The sequence below is a fragment of the Channa argus genome, unplaced genomic scaffold (assembly GCF_033026475.1).
Source record: "Channa argus isolate prfri unplaced genomic scaffold, Channa argus male v1.0 Contig124, whole genome shotgun sequence".
Classification (NCBI taxonomy): domain Eukaryota; kingdom Metazoa; phylum Chordata; class Actinopteri; order Anabantiformes; family Channidae; genus Channa; species Channa argus.
Window position 1 is genome coordinate 59,376 of NW_027125343.1, and position 17,625 is coordinate 77,000.

General features: G+C 45.4%; 11 non-coding genes across 11 annotated transcripts; 5 read left to right on the forward strand and 6 right to left on the reverse strand.

The window, feature by feature from the left end:
• Window positions 1-187: 187 nt before the first annotated feature.
• On the reverse strand, window positions 188-269 carry trnas-gcu (transfer RNA serine (anticodon GCU)). Its single transcript has one exon. It is a non-coding gene; the product is annotated as a tRNA-Ser (tRNA).
• Window positions 270-2,808: 2,539 nt separating this feature from the next.
• trnaa-cgc (transfer RNA alanine (anticodon CGC)) lies at window positions 2,809-2,881 on the forward strand. The gene has a single exon. It is a non-coding gene; the product is annotated as a tRNA-Ala (tRNA).
• A 703-nt stretch (window positions 2,882-3,584) lies between these two features.
• trnas-gcu (transfer RNA serine (anticodon GCU)) lies at window positions 3,585-3,666 on the reverse strand. The gene has a single exon. It is a non-coding gene; the product is annotated as a tRNA-Ser (tRNA).
• An 844-nt stretch (window positions 3,667-4,510) lies between these two features.
• trnaa-agc (transfer RNA alanine (anticodon AGC)) lies at window positions 4,511-4,583 on the forward strand. Its single transcript has one exon. It is a non-coding gene; the product is annotated as a tRNA-Ala (tRNA).
• Window positions 4,584-6,212: 1,629 nt separating this feature from the next.
• trnaa-agc (transfer RNA alanine (anticodon AGC)) lies at window positions 6,213-6,285 on the forward strand. Its single transcript has one exon. It is a non-coding gene; the product is annotated as a tRNA-Ala (tRNA).
• A 1,479-nt stretch (window positions 6,286-7,764) lies between these two features.
• Window positions 7,765-7,846, reverse strand: trnas-acu (transfer RNA serine (anticodon ACU)). The gene has a single exon. It is a non-coding gene; the product is annotated as a tRNA-Ser (tRNA).
• An 835-nt stretch (window positions 7,847-8,681) lies between these two features.
• On the forward strand, window positions 8,682-8,754 carry trnaa-agc (transfer RNA alanine (anticodon AGC)). The gene has a single exon. It is a non-coding gene; the product is annotated as a tRNA-Ala (tRNA).
• Window positions 8,755-11,155: 2,401 nt separating this feature from the next.
• On the reverse strand, window positions 11,156-11,237 carry trnas-gcu (transfer RNA serine (anticodon GCU)). The gene has a single exon. It is a non-coding gene; the product is annotated as a tRNA-Ser (tRNA).
• A 3,313-nt stretch (window positions 11,238-14,550) lies between these two features.
• trnas-gcu (transfer RNA serine (anticodon GCU)) lies at window positions 14,551-14,632 on the reverse strand. The gene has a single exon. It is a non-coding gene; the product is annotated as a tRNA-Ser (tRNA).
• An 844-nt stretch (window positions 14,633-15,476) lies between these two features.
• Window positions 15,477-15,549, forward strand: trnaa-agc (transfer RNA alanine (anticodon AGC)). Its single transcript has one exon. It is a non-coding gene; the product is annotated as a tRNA-Ala (tRNA).
• A 703-nt stretch (window positions 15,550-16,252) lies between these two features.
• trnas-acu (transfer RNA serine (anticodon ACU)) lies at window positions 16,253-16,334 on the reverse strand. Its single transcript has one exon. It is a non-coding gene; the product is annotated as a tRNA-Ser (tRNA).
• Between the last annotated feature and the right edge of the window lie 1,291 nt (window positions 16,335-17,625).

The following is a 17,625-nucleotide window of genomic DNA, read 5'->3' on the forward strand; positions in this document are numbered from 1 at the left end:
AAGTTCTTCCAAAGCTGCTTGTCCAGTGAGCTTAATCACCTGCACTCACATTTCAACAGTCTGATTTCTGCATCAACTGTCACACTCGATTTCTCTGCACAAAACAGTATTTGGTTTACCATTGGATGTTGTAAGTCCAGCAGAAGGTTTTATCTGTGTTTGTCTAAAAACACTTTAATCTGACATGCGACGAGGATGGGATTCGAACCCACGCGTGCAGAGCACAATGGATTAGCAGTCCATCGCCTTAACCACTCGGCCACCTCGTCAATTAAGCAAGGAAGGGCGACGAGACTTTGATCAGCAAAGACAGACCTACAGGATTTCTAGGTCACCTCGCAGGGTTTAATAAGAACACCTAGAATATCTCCTCTCTGAATTTAATATCCAAGTACCTTTGCAAGGGAATTAGCTTAAATGGTAAAGCACTAGCTTTGTATGCAAGAAGTACTGGGATCAATACCCACATTCTCCAAATGCCTCATGCCTCCCCTGACCTCGTCAAGGTGACGCGCAATCCTTTATCATACAGGCGATGCACTTCTGAGATGGCTTGTGAATATATCTTTAGATGGATACATAGGTTGGAGCTGCAAGGCAGGAGGTCTAGAGGAAGACCAAAGCGGAGATTTATGGATGTAGTAAGGGAGGACATGAAGTTAGTTGGTATGAGTGAAGAGGATGCAGAGGACAGGGTTAGATGGAGGCACATGATTCGCTGTGGCGACCCCTGAAAGGGAACAGCCGAAAGGAAAAGAAGAAGCACTTCTGAGATGGCCGACGAATGTCAATCCTGACAGTATTTCCATCCGTGTGTCTACACTCAAGCACAAGAACAGACTATCAAGGAAGATTGTAGCCAACTCTTCTAAGGCTGCAATTGAACACTTTGGAGATTCTCTTTGGCAAAAAGGTGCACTCCATTAGCACCAAAACCTCATGCCACACCAACTGTTTGTTCCCTCCGACTGCTTCTGGCCTTGTCAACAAGGCCCGTGACTGTCAAGTATTCGGGCTCCACAATCTACAAACACAGAGGACATAAGGGGTGGATATTGAGAGTTTGTCCGGTACGCTGTGAACACAGGGAGGAAAAAAAGCTTGCAGGGGAATTAGCTCAAATGGTATAGCGCTTGCTTAGCATGCAAGAGGTAGTGGGATCGATGCCCACATTCTCCACAATCCTTTGATTTCCTTTTTCCCATAAATGGATGAAACTGTTAAAAAGTTTCAGCCTCCATATCCCACATGTGCAGATCACAATCAATTAGAATGGGAAAGTGCCTGTCAGCAGTACAGCTAAAAAGGCGACCAGTTTGCCGTCTGATCAGCTAAAGACATGGCAGCCAGTCAATGCATTTAGGCTTGTACACACAGTCAAAACGTTCTGCTGAAGTTCCAACCGAGTATCAGTGGGGGCGATCAGCCATTTCAGAAATTGCTGATTTCCTGGAACTTTTACACACTACCATATTTAGGGTTAACAGAGAATGGTTGGAAAAGAGAACATATCCAGTGAGTAGCAGTTTTGTGGGGGACTCTGCCTGCATGTGTCTCTACAGGCCTTGTATCTGTGGTGTCCTGTTCACTAGACGACATTAATGTGACACCTGAACCAAATGTTTTGTAGCCCCGGTGGGCAGAGCAGCATGGAATACACACCTTATTATACAGCCTATCTGCAGCCTATCAAGGAAGCTCTTCCAAAGCTGCTTGTCCAGTGAGCTTAATCACCTGCACTCACATGTCAACAGTCTGATTTCTGCATCAACTGTCACACTCGAGTTCTCTGCACAAAACAGTATTTGGTTTACCATTGGATGTTGTAAGTCCAGCAGAAGGTTTTATCTGTGTTTGTCTAAAACCACTTTAATCTGAGATGCGACAAGGATGGGATTCCAACCCACGCGTGCAGAGCACAATGGATTAGCAGTCCATCGCCTTAACCACTCGGCCACCTCGTCAATTAAGCAAGGAAGGGCGACGAGACTTTGATCAGCAAAGACAGACCTACAGGATTTCTAGGTCACCTCGCAGGGTTTAATAAGAACACCTAGAATATCTCCTCTCTGAATTTAATATCCAAGTACCTTTGCAAGGGAATTAGCTTAAATGGTAAAGCACTAGCTTTGTATGCAAGAAGTAGTGGGATCAATACCCACATTCTCCAAATGCCTCATGCCTCCCCTGACCTCGTCAAGGTGACGCGCAATCCTTTATCATACAGGCGATGCACTTCTGAGATGGCTTGTGAATATATCTTTAGATGGATACATAGGTTGGAGCTGCCAGGCAGGAGGTCTAGAGGAAGACCAAAGCGGAGATTTATGGATGTAGTAAGGGAGGACATGAAGTTAGTTGGTATGAGTGAAGAGGATGCAGAGGACAGGGTTAGATGGGGGCACATGATTCGCTGTGGCGATCCCTGAAAGGGAACAGCCGAAAGGAAAAAAAGAAGCACTTCTGAGATGGCCGACGAATGTCAATCCTGACAGTATTTCCATCCGTGTGTCTACACTCAAGCACAAGAACAGACTGCAGCCTATCAAGGAAGATTGTAGCCAACTCTTCTAAGGCTGCAATTAAACACTTTGGAGATTCTCTTTGGCAAAAAGGTGCACTCCATTAGCACCAAATCCTCATGCCACACCAACTGTTTGTTCCCTCCGACTGCTTCTGGCCTTGTCAACAAGGTCCGTGACTGTCACGTATTCGGGCTCCACAATCTACAAACACAGAGGACATAAGGGGTGGATATTGAGAGTTTGTCCGGTACGCTGTGAACACAGGGAGGAAAAAAAGCTTGCAGGGGAATTAGCTCAAATGGTAGAGCGCTTGCTTCGCATGCAAGAGGTAGTGGGATCGATGCCCACATTCTCCACAATCGTTTGATTTCCTTTTTCCCATAAATGGATGAAACTGTTAAAAAGTTTTAGCCTCCATATCCCACATGTGCAGATCACAATCAATTAGAATGGGAAATTGCCTGTCAGCAGTACAGCTAAAAAGGCGACCAGTTTGCCGTCTGATCAGCTAAACACATGGCAGCCAGTCAATGCATTTAGGCTTGTACACACAGTCAAAACGTTCTGCTGAAGTTCCAACCGAGTATCAGTGGGGGCGATCAGCCATTTCAGAAATTGCTGATTTCCTGGAACTTTTACACACTACCATATTTAGGGTTAACAGAAAATGGTTGGAAAAGAGAACATATCCAGTGAGTAGCAGTTTTGTGGGGGACTCTGCCTGCATGTGTCTCTACAGGCCTTGTATCTGTGGTGTCCTGTTCACTAGACGACATTAATGTGACACCTGAACCAAATGTTTTGTAGCCCCGGTGGGCAGAGCAGCATGGAATACACACCTTATTATACAGCCTATCTGCAGCCTATCAAGGAAGCTCTTCCAAAGCTGCTTGTCCAGTGAGCTTAATCACCTGCACTCACATGTCAACAGTCTGATTTCTGCATCAACTGTCACACTCGAGTTCTCTGCACAAAACAGTATTTGGTTTACCATTGGATGTTGTAAGTCCAGCAGAAGGTTTTATCTGTGTTTGTCTAAAAACACTTTAATCTGACATGCGACGAGGATGGGATTCGAACCCACGCGTGCAGAGCACAATGGATTAGCAGTCCATCGCCTTAACCACTCGGCCACCTCGTCAATTAAGCAAGGAAGGGCGACGAGACTTTGATCAGCAAAGACAGACCTACAGGATTTCTAGGTCACCTCGCAGGGTTTAATAAGAACACCTAGAATATCTCCTCTCTGAATTTAATATCCAAGTACCTTTGCAAGGGAATTAGCTTAAATGGTAAAGCACTAGCTTTGTATGCAAGAAGTACTGGGATCAATACCCACATTCTCCAAATGCCTCATGCCTCCCCTGACCTCGTCAAGGTGACGCGCAATCCTTTATCATACAGGCGATGCACTTCTGAGATGGCTTGTGAATATATCTTTAGATGGATACATAGGTTGGAGCTGCAAGGCAGGAGGTCTAGAGGAAGACCAAAGCGGAGATTTATGGATGTAGTAAGGGAGGACATGAAGTTAGTTGGTATGAGTGAAGAGGATGCAGAGGACAGGGTTAGATGGAGGCACATGATTCGCTGTGGCGACCCCAGAAAGGGAACAGCCGAAAGGAAAAGAAGAAGCACTTCTGAGATGGCCGACGAATGTCCATCCTGACAGAATTTCCATCCGTGTGTCTACACTCAAGCACAAGAACAGACTGCGGCCTATCAAGGAAGATTGTAGCCAACTCTTCTAAGGCTGCAATTAAACACTTTGGAGATTCTCTTTGGCCAAAATGTGCACTCCATTAGCACCAAAACCTCATGCCACACCAACTGTTTGTTCCCTCCGACTGCTTCTGGCCTTGTCAACAAGGCCCGTGACTGTCAAGTATTCGGGCTCCACAATCTACAAACACAGAGGACATAAGGGGTGGATATTAAGAGTTTGTCCGGTACGCTGTGAACACAGGGAGGAAAAAAAGCTTGCAGGGGAATTAGCTCAAATGGTAGAGCGCTTGCTTAGCATGCAAGAGGTAGTGGGATCGATGCCCACATTCTCCACAATCGTTTGATTTCCTTTTTCCCATAAATGGATGAAACTGTTAAAAAGTTTCAGCCTCCATATCCCACATGTGCAGATCACAATCAATTAGAATGGGAAATTGCCTGTCAGCAGTACAGCTAAAAAGGCGACCAGTTTGCCGTCTGATCAGCTAAACACATGGCAGCCAGTCAATGCATTTAGGCTTGTACACACAGTCAAAACGTTCTGCTGAAGTTCCAACCGAGTATCAGTGGGGGCGATCAGCCATTTCAGAAATTGCTGATTTCCTGGAACTTTTACACACTACCATATTTAGGGTTAACAGAGAATGGTTGGAAAAGAGAACATATCCAGTGAGTAGCAGTTTTGTGGGGGACTCTGCCTGCATGTGTCTCTACAGGCCTTGTATCTGTGGTGTCCTGTTCACTAGACGACATTAATGTGACACCTGAACCAAATGTTTTGTAGCCCCGGTGGGCAGAGCAGCATGGAATACACACCTTATTATACAGCCTATCTGCAGCCTATCAAGGAAGTTCTTCCAAAGCTGCTTGTCCAGTGAGCTTAATCACCTGCACTCACATGTCAACAGTCTGATTTCTGCATCAACTGTCACACTCGAGTTCTCTGCACAAAACAGTATTTGGTTTACCATTGGATGTTGTAAGTCCAGCAGAAGTTTTAATCTGTGTTTGTCTAAAACCACTTTAATCTGACATGCGACAAGGATGGGATTCCAACCCACGCGTGCAGAGCACAATGGATTAGCAGTCCATCGCCTTAACCACTCGGCCACCTCGTCAATTAAGCAAGGAAGGGCGACGAGACTTTGATCAGCAAAGACAGACCTACAGGATTTCTAGGTCACCTCGCAGGGTTTAATAAGAACACCTAGAATATCTCCTCTCTGAATTTAATATCCAAGTACCTTTGCAAGGGAATTAGCTTAAATGGTAAAGCACTAGCTTTGTATGCAAGAAGTAGTGGGATCAATACCCACATTCTCCAAATGCCTCATCCCTCCCCTGACCTCGTCAAGGTGACGCGCAATCCTTTATCATACAGGCGATGCACTTCTGAGATGGCTTGTGAATATATCTTTAGATGGATACATAGGTTGGAGCTGCCAGGCAGGAGGTCTAGAGGAAGACCAAAGCGGAGATTTATGGATGTAGTAAGGGAGGACATGAAGTTAGTTGGTATGAGTGAAGAGGATGCAGAGGACAGGGTTAGATGGAGGCACATGATTCGCTGTGGCGATCCCTGAAAGGGAACAGCCGAAAGGAAAAAAAGAAGCACTTCTGAGATGGCCGACGAAAGTCAATCCTGACAGTATTTCCATCCGTGTGTCTACACTCAAGCACAAGAACAGACTGCAGCCTATCAAGGAAGATTGTAGCCAACTCTTCTAAGGCTGCAATTAAACACTTTGGAGATTCTCTTTGGCAAAAAGGTGCACTCCATTAGCACCAAATCCTCATGCCACACCAACTGTTTGTTCCCTCCGACTGCTTCTGGCCTTGTCAACAAGGTCCGTGACTGTCACGTATTCGGGCTCCACAATCTACAAACACAGAGGACATAAGGGGTGGATATTGAGAGTTTGTCCGGTACGCTGTGAACACAGGGAGGAAAAAAAGCTTGCAGGGGAATTAGCTCAAATGGTAGAGCGCTTGCTTAGCATGCAAGAGGTAGTGGGATCGATGCCCACATTCTCCACAATCGTTTGATTTCCTTTTTCCCATAAATGGATGAAACTGTTAAAAAGTTTCAGCCTCCATATCCCACATGTGCAGATCACAATCGATTAGAATGGGAAATTGCCTGTCAGCAGTACAGCTAAAAAGGCGACCAGTTTGCCGTCTGATCAGCTAAACACATGGCAGCCAGTCAATGCATTTAGGCTTGTACACACAGTCAAAACGTTCTGCTGAAGTTCCAACCGAGTATCAGTGGGGGCGATCAGCCATTTCAGAAATTGCTGATTTCCTGGAACTTTTACACACTACCATATTTAGGGTTAACAGAGAATGGTTGGAAAAGAGAACATATCCAGTGAGTAGCAGTTTTGTGGGGGACTCTGCCTGCATGTGTCTCAACAGGCTTTGTATCTGTGGTGTCCTGTTCACTGGACAACATTAATGTGACACCTGAACCAAATGTTTTGTAGCCCCGGTGGGCAGAGCAGCATGGAGTACACACCTTATTATACAGCCTATCTGCAGCCTATCAAGGAAGCTCTTCCAAAGCTGCTTGTCCAATGAGCTTAATCACCTGCACTCACATGTCAACAGTCTGATTTCTGCATCAACTGTCACACTCGAGTTCTCTGCACAAAACAGTATTTGGTTTACCATTGGATGTTATAAGTCCAGCAGAAGGTTTTATCTGTGTTTGTCTAAAACCACTTTAATCTGACATGCGACGAGGATGGGATTCCAACCCACGCATGCAGAGCACAATGGATTAGCAGTCCATCGCCTTAACCACTCGGCCACCTCGTCAATTAAGCAAGGAAGGGCGACGAGACTTTGATCAGCAAAGACAGACCTACAGGATTTCTAGGTCACCTCGCAGGGTTTAATAAGAACACCTAGAATATCTCCTCTCTGAATTTAATATCCAAGTACCTTTGCAAGGGAATTAGCTTAAATGGTAAAGCACTAGCAGTGCATTTAGGCTTGTACACACAGTCAAAACGTTCTGCTGAAGTTCCAACCGAGTATCAGTGGGGGCGATCAGCCATTTCAGAAATTGCTGATTTCATGGAACTTTTACACACTACCATATTTAGGGTTAACAGAGAATGGTTGGAAAAGAGAACATATCCAGTGAGTAGCAGTTTTGTGGGGGACTCTGCCTGCATGTGTCTCTACAGGCCTTGTATCTGTGGTGTCCTGTTCACTAGACGACATTAATGTGACACCTGAACCAAATGTTTTGTAGCCCCGGTGGGCAGAGCAGCATGGAATACACACCTTATTATACAGCCTATCTGCAGCCTATCAAGGAAGCTCTTCCAAAGCTGCTTGTCCAGTGAGCTTAATCACCTGCACTCACATGTCAACAGTCTGATTTCTGCATCAACTGTCACACTCGAGTTCTCTGCACAAAACAGTATTTGGTTTACCATTGGATGTTGTAAGTCCAGCAGAAGGTTTTATCTGTGTTTGTCTAAAAACACTTTAATCTGACATGCGACAAGGATGGGATTCGAACCCACGCGTGCAGAGCGCAATGGATTAGTAGTCCATCGCCTTAACCACTCAGCCACCTCGTCAATTAAGCAAGAAAGGGCGACGAGACTTTGATCAGCAAATACAGACCTACAGGATTTCTAGGTCACCTCGCAGGGTTTAATAAGAACACCTAGAATATCTCCTCTCTGAATTTAATATCCAAGTACCTTTGCAAGGGAATTAGCTTAAATGGTAAAGCACTAGCTTTGTATGCAAGAAGTACTGGGATCAATACCCACATTCTCCAAATGCCTCATGCCTCCCCTGACCTCGTCAAGGTGACGCGCAATCCTTTATCATACAGGCGATGCACTTCTGAGATGGCTTGTGAATATATCTTTAGATGGATACATAGGTTGGAGCTGCAAGGCAGGAGGTCTAGAGGAAGACCAAAGCGGAGATTTATGGATGTAGTAAGGGAGGACATGAAGTTAGTTGGTATGAGTGCAGAGGACAGGGTTAGATGGACGCACATGATTCGCTGTGGCGACCCCTGAAAGGGAACAGCCAAAAGGAAAAGAAGAAGCACTTCTGAGATGGCCGACGAATGTCAATCCTGAGAGTATTTCCATCCGTGTGTCTACACTCAAGCACAAGAACAGACTGCGGCCTATCAAGGAAGATTGTAGCCAACTCTTCTAAGGCTGCAATTAAACACTTTGGAGATTCTCTTTGGCCAAAAGGTGCACTCCATTAGCACCAAAACCTCATGCCACACCAACTGTTTGTTCCCTCCGACTGCTTCTGGCCTTGTCAACAAGGCCCGTGACTGTCAAGTATTCGGGCTCCACAATCTACAAACACAGAGGACATAAGGGGTGGATATTGAGAGTTTGTCCGGTACGCTGTGAACACAGGGAGGAAAAAAATCTTGCAGGGGAATTAGCTCAAATGGTAGAGCGCTTGCTTAGCATGCAAGAGGTAGTGGGATCGATGCCCACATTCTCCACAATCCTTTGATTTCCTTTTTCCCATAAATGGATGAAACTGTTAAAAAGTTTCAGCCTCCATATCCCACATGTGCAGATCACAATCAATTAGAATGGGAAAGTGCCTGTCAGCAGTACAGCTAAAAAGGCGACCAGTTTGCCGTCTCATCAGCTAAACACATGGCAGCCAGTCAATGCATTTAGGCTTGTACACACAGTCAAAACATTCTGCTGAAGTTCCAACCGAGTATCAGTGGGGGCGATCAGCCATTTCAGAAATTGCTGATTTCATGGAACTTTTACACACTACCATATTTAGGGTTAACAGAGAATGGTTGGAAAAGAGAACATATCCAGTGAGTAGCAGTTTTGTGGGGGACTCTGCCTGCATGTGTCTCTACAGGCCTTGTATCTGTGGTGTCCTGTTCACTAGACGACATTAATGTGACACCTGAACCAAATGTTTTGTAGCCCCGGTGGGCAGAGCAGCATGGAATACACACCTTATTATACAGCCTATCTGCAGCCTATCAAGGAAGCTCTTCCAAAGCTGCTTGTCCAGTGAGCTTAATCACCTGCACTCACATGTCAACAGTCTGATTTCTGCATCAACTGTCACACTCGAGTTCTCTGCACAAAACAGTATTTGGTTTACCATTGGATGTTGTAAGTCCAGCAGAAGGTTTTATCTGTGTTTGTCTAAAAACACTTTAATCTGACATGCGACGAGGATGGGATTCGAACCCACGCGTAGAGCAGAGCACAATGGATTAGCAGTCCATCGCCTTAACCACTCGGCCACCTCGTCAATTAAGCAAGGAAGGGCGACGAGACTTTGATCAGCAAAGACATACCTACAGGATTTCTAGGTCACCTCGCAGGGTTTAATAAGAACACCTAGAATATCTCCTCTCTGAATTTAATATCCAAGTACCTTTGCAAGGGAATTAGCTTAAATGGTAAAGCACTAGCTTTGTATGCAAGAAGTACTGGGATCAATACCCACATTCTCCAAATGCCTCATGCCTCCCCTGACCTCGTCAAGGTGACGCGCAATCCTTTATCATACAGGCGATGCACTTCTGAGATGGCTTGTGAATATATCTTTAGATGGATACATAGGTTGGAGCTGCAAGGCAGGAGGTCTAGAGGAAGACCAAAGCGGAGATTTATGGATGTAGTAAGGGAGGACATGAAGTTAGTTGGTATGAGTGAAGAGGATGCAGAGGACAGGGTTAGATGGAGGCACATGATTCGCTGTGGCGACCCCTGAAAGGGAACAGCCGAAAGGAAAAGAAGAAGCACTTCTGAGATGGCCGACGAATGTCAATCCTGACAGTATTTCCATCCGTGTGTCTACACTCAAGCACAAGAACAGACTATCAAGGAAGATTGTAGCCAACTCTTCTAAGGCTGCAATTAAACACTTTGGAGATTCTCTTTGGCAAAAAGGTGCACTCCATTAGCACCAAAACCTCATGCCACACCAACTGTTTGTTCCCTCCGACTGCTTCTGGCCTTGTCAACAAGGCCCGTGACTGTCAAGTATTCGGGCTCCACAATCTACAAACACAGAGGACATAAGGGGTGGATATTGAGAGTTTGTCCGGTACGCTGTGAACACAGGGAGGAAAAAAAGCTTGCAGGGGAATTAGCTCAAATGGTAGAGCGCTTGCTTAGCATGTAAGAGGTAGTGGGATCGATGCCCACATTCTCCACAATCCTTTGATTTCCTTTTTCCCATAAATGGATGAAACTGTTAAAAAGTTTCAGCCTCCATATCCCACATGTGCAGATCACAATCAATTAGAATGGGAAATTGCCTGTCAGCAGTACAGCTAAAAAGGCGACCAGTTTGCCGTCTGATCAGCTAAACACATGGCAGCCAGTCAATGCATTTAGGCTTGTACACACAGTCAAAACGTTCTGCTGAAGTTCCAACCGAGTATCAGTGGGGGCGATCAGCCATTTCAGAAATTGCTGATTTCCTGGAACTTTTACACACTACCATATTTAGGGTTAACAGAGAATGGTTGGAAAAGAGAACATATCCACTGAGTAGCAGTTTTGTGGGGGACTCTGCCTGCATGTGTCTCTACAGGCCTTGTATCTGTGGTGTCCTGTTCACTAGACGACATTAATGTGACACCTGAACCAAATGTTTTGTAGCCCCGGTGGGCAGAGCAGCATGGAATACACACCTTATTATACAGCCTATCTGCAGCCTATCAAGGAAGCTCTTCCAAAGCAGCTTGTCCAGTGAGCTTAATCACCTGCACTCACATGTCAACAGTCTGATTTCTGCATCAACTGTCACACTCGAGTTCTCTGCACAAAACAGTATTTGGTTTACCATTGGATGTTGTAAGTCCAGCAGAAGGTTTTATCTGTGTTTGTCTAAAAACACTTTAATCTGACATGCGACGAGGATGGGATTCGAACCCACGCGTGCAGAGCACAATGGATTAGCAGTCCATCGCCTTAACCACTCGGCCACCTCGTCAATTAAGCAAGGAAGGGCGACGAGACTTTGATCAGCAAAGACAGACCTACAGGATTTCTAGGTCACCTCGCAGGGTTTAATAAGAACACCTAGAATATCTCCTCTCTGAATTTAATATCCAAGTACCTTTGCAAGGGAATTAGCTTAAATGGTAAAGCACTAGCTTTGTATGCAAGAAGTACTGGGATCAATACCCACATTCTCCAAATGCCTCATGCCTCCCCTGACCTCGTCAAGGTGACGCGCAATCCTTTATCATACAGGTGATGCACATCTGAGATGGCTTGTGAATATATCTTTAGATGGATACATAGGTTGGAGCTGCCAGGCAGGAGGTCAAGAGGAAGACCAAAGCGGAGATTTATGGATGTAGTAAGGGAGGACATGAAGTTAGTTGGTATGAGTGAGGAGGATGCAGAGGACAGGGTTAGATGGAGGCACATGATTCGCTGTGGCGACCCCTGAAAGGGAACAGCCGAAAGGAAAAGAAGAAGCACTTCTGAGATGGCCGACGAATGTCAATCCTGACAGTATTTCCATCCGTGTGTCTACACTCAAGCACAAGAACAGACTGCAGCCTATCAAGGAAGATTGTAGCCAACTCTTCTAAGGCTGCAATTAAACACTTTGGAGATTCTCTTTGGCAAAAAGGTGCACTCCATTAGCACCAAAACCTCATGCCACACCAACTGTTTGTTCCCTCCGACTGCTTCTGGCCTTGTCAACAAGGCCCGTGACTGTCAAGTATTCTGGCTCCACAATCTACAAACACAGAGGACATAAGGGGTGGATAGTGAGAGTTTGTCCGGTATGCTGTGAACACAGGGAGGAAAAAAAGCTTGCAGGGGAATTAGCTCAAATGGTAGAGCGCTTGCTTAGCATGCAGGAGGTAGTGGGATTGATGCCCACAATCCTTTGATTTCCTTTTTCCCATAAATGGATGAAACTGTTAAAAAGTTTCAGCCTCCATATCCCACATGTGCAGATCACAATCAATTAGAATGGGAAATTGCCTGTCAGCAGTACAGCTAAAAAGGCGACCAGTTTGCCGTCTGATCAGCTAAACACATGGCAGCCAGTCAATGCATTTAGGCTTGTACACACAGTCAAAACGTTCTGCTGAAGTTCCAACTGAGTATCAGTGGGGGCGATCAGCCATTTCAGAAATTGCTGATTTCCTGGAACTTTTACACACTACCATATTTAGGGTTAACAGAGAATGGTTGGAAAAGAGAACATATCCAGTGAGTAGCAGTTTTGTGGGGGACTCTGCCTGCATGTGTCTCTACAGGCCTTGGATCTGTGGTGTCCTGTTCACTAGATGACATTAATGTGACACCTGAACCAAATGTTTTGTAGCCCCGGTGGGCAGAGCAGCATGGAATACACACCTTATTATACAGCCTATCTGCAGCCTATCAAGGAAGCTCTTCCAAAGCTGCTTGTCCAGTGAGCTTAATAACCTGCACTCACATGTCAACAGTCTGATTTCTGCATCAACTGTCACACTCGAGTTCTCTGCACAAAACAGTATTTGGTTTACCGTTGGATGTTGTAAGTCCAGCAGAAGGTTTTATCTGTGTTTGTCTAAAAACACTTTAATCTGACATGCGACGAGGATGTGATTCGAACCCACGCCTGCAGAGCACAATGGATTAGCAGTCCATCGCCTTAACCACTCGGCCACCTCGTCAATTAAGCAAGGAAGGGCGACGAGACTTTCATCAGCAAAGACAGACCTACAGGATTTCTAGGTCACCTCGCAGGGTTTAATAAGAACACCTAGAATATCTCCTCTCTGAATTTAATATTCAAGTACCTTTGCAAGGGAATTAGCTTAAATGGTAAAGCACTAGCTTTGTATGCAAGAAGTAGTGGGATCAATACCCACATTCTCCAAATGCCTCATGCCTCCCCTGACCTCGTCAAGGTGACGCGCAATCCTTTATCATACAGGCGATGCACTTCTGAGATGGCTTGTGAATATATCTTTAGATGGATACATAGGTTGGAGCTGCCAGGCAGGAGGTCTAGAGGAAGACCAAAGCGGAGATTTATGGATGTAGTAAGGGAGGACATGAAGTTAGTTGGTATGAGTGAAGAGGATGCAGAGGACAGGGTTAGATGGACGCACATGATTCGCTGTGGCGACCCCTGAAAGGGAACAGCCGAAAGGAAAAGAAGAAGCACTTCTGAGATGGCCGACGAATGTCAATCTTGACAGTATTTCCATCCGTGTGTCTACACTCAAGCACAAGAACAGACTGCAGCCTATCAAGGAAGATTGTAGCCAACTCTTCTAAGGCTGCAATTAAACACTTTGGAGATTCTCTTTGGCAAAAAGGTGCACTCCATTAGCACCAAAACCTCATGCCACACCAACTGTTTGTTCCCTCCGACTGCTTCTGGCCTTGTCAACAAGGCCCGTGACTGTCAAGTATTCGGGCTCCACAATCTACAAACACAGAGGACATAAGGGGTGGATATTGAGAGTTTGTCCGGTACGCTGTGAACACAGGGAGGAAAAAAAGCTTGCAGGGGAATTAGCTGAAATGGTGAAGCGCTTGCTTAGCATGCAAGAGGTAGTGGGATCGATGCCCACATTCTCCACAATCGTTTGATTTCCTTTTTCCCATAAATGGATGAAACTGTTAAAAAGTTTCAGCCTCCATATCCCACATGTGCAGATCACAATCAATTAGAATGGGAAATTGCCTGTCAGCAGTACAGCTAAAAAGGCGACCAGTTTGCCGTCTGATCAGCTAAACACATGGCAGCCAGTCAATGCATTTAGGCTTGTACACACAGTCAAAACGTTCTGCTGAAGTTCCAACCGAGTATCAGTGGGGGCGATCAGCCATTTCAGAAATTGCTGATTTCATGGAACTTTTACACACTACCATATTTAGGGTTAACAGAGAATGGTTGGAAAAGAGAACATATCCACTGAGTAGCAGTTTTGTGGGGGACTCTGCCTGCATGTGTCTCTACAGGCCTTGTATCTGTGGTGTCCTGTTCACTAGACGACATTAATGTGACACCTGAACCAAATGTTTTGTAGCCCCGGTGGGCAGAGCAGCATGGAATACACACATTATTATACAGCCTATCTGCAGCCTATCAAGGAAGCTCTTCCAAAGCTGCTTGTCCAGTGAGCTTAATCACCTGCACTCACATGTCAACAGTCTGATTTCTGCATCAACTGTCACACTCGAGTTCTCTGCACAAAACAGTATTTGGTTTACCATTGGATGTTGTAAGTCCAGCAGAAGGTTTTATCTGTATTTGTCTAAAAACACTTTAATCTGACATGCGACGAGGATGGGATTCGAACCCACGCGTGCAGAGCACAATGGATTAGCAGTCCATCGCCTTAACCACTCGGCCACCTCGTCAATTAAGCAAGGAAGGGCGACGAGACTTTGATCAGCAAAGATAGACCTACAGGATTTCTATGTCACCTCGCAGGGTTTAATAAGAACACCTAGAATATCTCCTCTCTGAATTTAATATTCAAGTACCTTTGCAAGGGAATTAGCTTAAATGGTAAATCACTAGCTTTGTATGCAAGAAGTAGTGGGATCAATACCCACATTCTCCAAATGCCTCATGCCTCCCCTGACCTCGTCAAGGTGACGCGCAATCCTTTATCATACAGGCGATGCACTTCTGAGATGGCTTGTGAATATATCTTTAGATGGATACATAGGTTGGAGCTGCCAGGCAGGAGGTCTAGAGGAAGACCAAAGCGGAGATTTATGGATGTAGTAAGGGAGGACATGAAGTTAGTTGGTATGAGTGAAGAGGATGCAGAGGACAGGGTTAGATGGACGCACATGATTCGCTGTGGCGACCCCTGAAAGGGAACAGCCGAAAGGAAAAGAAGAAGCACTTCTGAGATGGCCGACGAATGTCAATCCTGACAGTATTTCCATCCGTGTGTCTACACTCAAGCACAAGAACAGACTGCAGCCTATCAAGGAAGATTGTAGCCAACTCTTCTAAGGCTGCAATTAAACACTTTGGAGATTCTCTTTGGCAAAAAGGTGCAATCCATTAGCACCAAAACCTCATGCCACACCAACTGTTTGTTCCCTCCGACTGCTTCTGGCCTTGTCAACAAGGCCCGTGACTGTCAAGTATTCGGGCTCCACAATCTACAAACACAGAGGACATAAGGGGTAGATATTGAGAGTTTGTCCGGTACGCTGTGAACACAGGGAGGAAAAAAAGCTTGCAGGGGAATTAGCTCAAATGGTAGAGCGCTTGCTTAGCATGCAAGAGGTAGTGGGATCAATGCCCACATTCTCCACAATCGTTTGATTTCCTTTTTCCCATAAATGGATGAAACTGTTAAAAAGTTTCAGCCTCCATATCCCACATGTGCAGATCACAATCAATTAGAATGGGAAATTGCCTGTCAGCAGTACAGCTAAAAAGGCGACCAGTTTGCCGTCTGATCAGCTAAACACATGGCAGCCAGTCAATGCATTTAGGCTTGTACACACAGTCAAAACGTTCTGCTGAAGTTCCAACCGAGTATCAGTGGGGGCAATCAGCCATTTCAGAAATTGCTGATTTCCTGGAACTTTTACACACTACCATATTTAGGGTTAACAGAGAATGGTTGGAAAAGAGAACATATCCAGTGACTAGCAGTTTTGTGGGGGACTCTGCCTGCATGTTTCTCTACAGGCCTTGTATCTGTGGTGTCCTGTTCACTAGACGACATTAATGTGACACCTGAACCAAATGTTTTGTAGCCCCGGTGGGCAGAGCAGCATGGAATACACACCTTATTATACAGCCTATCTGCAGCCTATCAAGGAAGCTCTTCCAAAGCTGCTTGTCCAGTGAGCTTAATCACCTGCACTCACATGTCAACAGTCTGATTTCTGCATCAACTGTCACACTCGAGTTCTCTGCACAAAACAGTATTTGGTTTACCATTGGATGTTGTAAGTCCAGCAGAAGGTTTTATCTGTGTTTGTCTAAAAACACTTTAATCTGACATGCGACAAGGATGGGATTCGAACCCACGCGTGCAGAGCGCAATGGATTAGTAGTCCATCGCCTTAACCACTCAGCCACCTCGTCAATTAAGCAAGAAAGGGCGACGAGACTTTGATCAGCAAATACAGACCTACAGGATTTCTAGGTCACCTCGCAGGGTTTAATAAGAACACCTAGAATATCTCCTCTCTGAATTTAATATCCAAGTACCTTTGCAAGGGAATTAGCTTAAATGGTAAAGCACTAGCTTTGTATGCAAGAAGTACTGGGATCAATACCCACATTCTCCAAATGCCTCATGCCTCCCCTGACCTCGTCAAGGTGACGCGCAATCCTTTATCATACAGGCGATGCACTTCTGAGATGGCTTGTGAATATATCTTTAGATGGATACATAGGTTGGAGCTGCCAGGCAGGAGGTCTAGAGGAAGACCAAAGCGGAGATTTATGGATGTAGTAAGGGAGGACATGAAGTTAGTTGGTATGAGTGAAGAGGATGCAGAGGACAGGGTTAGATGGAGGCACATGATTCGCTGTGGCGACCCCTGAAAGGGAACAGCCGAAAGGAAAAAAAGAAGCACTTCTGAGATGGCCGACGAATGTCAATCCTGACAGTATTTCCATCCGTGTGTCTACACTCAAGCACAAGAACAGACTGCAGCCTATCAAGGAAGATTGTAGCCAACTCTTCTAAGGCTGCAATTAAACACTTTGGAGATTCTCTTTGGCAAAAAGGTGCACTCCATTAGCACCAAATCCTCATGCCACACCAACTGTTTGTTCCCTCCGACTGCTTCTGGCCTTGTCAACAAGGCCCGTGACTGTCAAGTATTCGGGCTCCACAATCTACAAACACAGAGGACATAAGGGGTGGATATTGAGAGTTTGTCCGGTACGCTGTGAACACAGGGAGGAAAAAAAGCTTGCAGGGGAATTAGCTGAAATGGTAGAGCGCTTGCTTAGCATGCAAGAGGTAGTGGGATCGATGCCCACATTTTCCACAATCATTTGATTTCCTTTTTCCCATAAATGGATGAAACTGTTAAAAAGTTTCAGCCTCCATATCCCACATGTGCAGATCACAATCAATTAGAATGGGAAATTGCCTGTCAGCAGTACAGCTAAAAAGGCGACCAGTTTGCCGTTTGATCAGCTAAACACATGGCAGCCAGTCAATGCATTTAGGCTTGTACACACAGTCAAAACGTTCTGCTGAAGTTCCAACCGAGTATCAGTGGGGGCGATCAGCCATTTTAGAAATTGCTGATTTCCTGGAACTTTTACACACTACCAAATTTAGGTTTAACAGAGAATGGTTGGAAAAGAGACCATATCCACTGAGTAGCAGTTTTGTGTGGGACCCTGCCTGCATGTG